The sequence below is a fragment of the Carlito syrichta genome, unplaced genomic scaffold (assembly GCF_000164805.1).
Source record: "Carlito syrichta isolate Samal-C Ts95f unplaced genomic scaffold, Tarsius_syrichta-2.0.1 Scaffold56974, whole genome shotgun sequence".
Classification (NCBI taxonomy): Eukaryota; Metazoa; Chordata; class Mammalia; order Primates; family Tarsiidae; genus Carlito; species Carlito syrichta.
The window spans coordinates 336,520-337,853 of NW_007001070.1; positions in this window are offsets into that span (position 1 = coordinate 336,520).

Sequence of the window (1,334 nt, forward strand, 5' to 3'; positions counted from 1 at the left end):
TCGGCGCTCACCATCGCCACCTCCATGGCGGCGGCCTCGGTGGCGGGGGAGCAGCAGGGAACGCCGGGCCGCCGCGCCGCTCACCCGCTAAGGTGGGTTGGCAGCCCTCGGCGGATCGCTGGGAAGACGGGGGATACTTTCAGTCCCACTGGGCATTTTCTGTTTTTAAACCAGCACGCCCCATGCTCCGTCTTCTCGGGGATGCTGCCTCGCTCTCCAGAGCGTGGCTGGTCGGATCCACAGCCCCGCGCTGGCAGCCTCAGTCCGAAGACGCGGGGCGGCTCCCGGGCGCCCGGGTTTGGGGGCGGATGTTCAGATATGGAGGCGCGGCTGGGATTCGGTTGTGGCCGGGATGGCGGTGCAGGATTCAAAGGCAGCGAGGGTCTGACAGCCAGCAGTGGTGCCTGGGAAAGGAAATGTGTTTCTCTGCCATGGAAACTGGCCAAGGCTCAGTCCATCAAATTTAAATAAAATGCAAATAGGCCTTTCGTCTTAGCACTGGCCTGCTGGCATCGGCTGGGCCCATGTTAAGGTATGGCTTGGGGTATGTCCGGCCATTGCTGCCCACGTCTGCAGGAGGAGACTCCAGTTTCTCCGCCTTGAGTCCATCAAAGGCTTCCTGGACCCAGGGGCAATGCCAAGCTACTACGGAAAGACGCAGAGACCCTGGGAGGTAGAAAAGGTGCTAGGTGAGGCGTTGGTGGAAGCAAAGCCAGCTCCGAGGCCTCCATAGACATCAGGGAAAGGCAGAGCATCCTTCGGCTAAAATCGTTCGGAAGAGGCTCTTCACCTGCAAAAGGATCGGAAACAAGCACAGGAGAAAAATAAAAAGAGGAATCAAACCGTAGAGAGCAAACCGAGCATTTCACTTCTCACACACTTCCTTCTCTCTTCTTCCAGCAAATCATATGACACGCCAAGTGCCCAGACATTTCCCAGAGTATGGGGCCGGCTATTCTTAAATCTGCTTCTTGCTAAACACACATCTCTCCTTCTTCTCCAGCTATTATTTCAGCTCAGTTTATTTTCAGGGCAACTCAATTATTCCCCCTGTCTCCACTCGTGGGCCACACGGCTCTTTCTTCTGTCTTCCCCCTCACCAGGGCCAGGTCTTAGGCCTCACTGTCTCTCTCTCTGATTCACAGCCATCATGCTGTGACTTCACTGTTGCTTCTATCATTCATTTACCTCAAGGCAATTGTTTAAATGCCCACTTGTAAAATGTTTCTGAGTGACTAGCCCTTCCTACCCTCTCCATCTTGGTCCAGGATTAGGGGAGTCAGAAAAAACAAACAACAAACAAAAACAGTTTTCTTTCATGCAGACTCCACCAC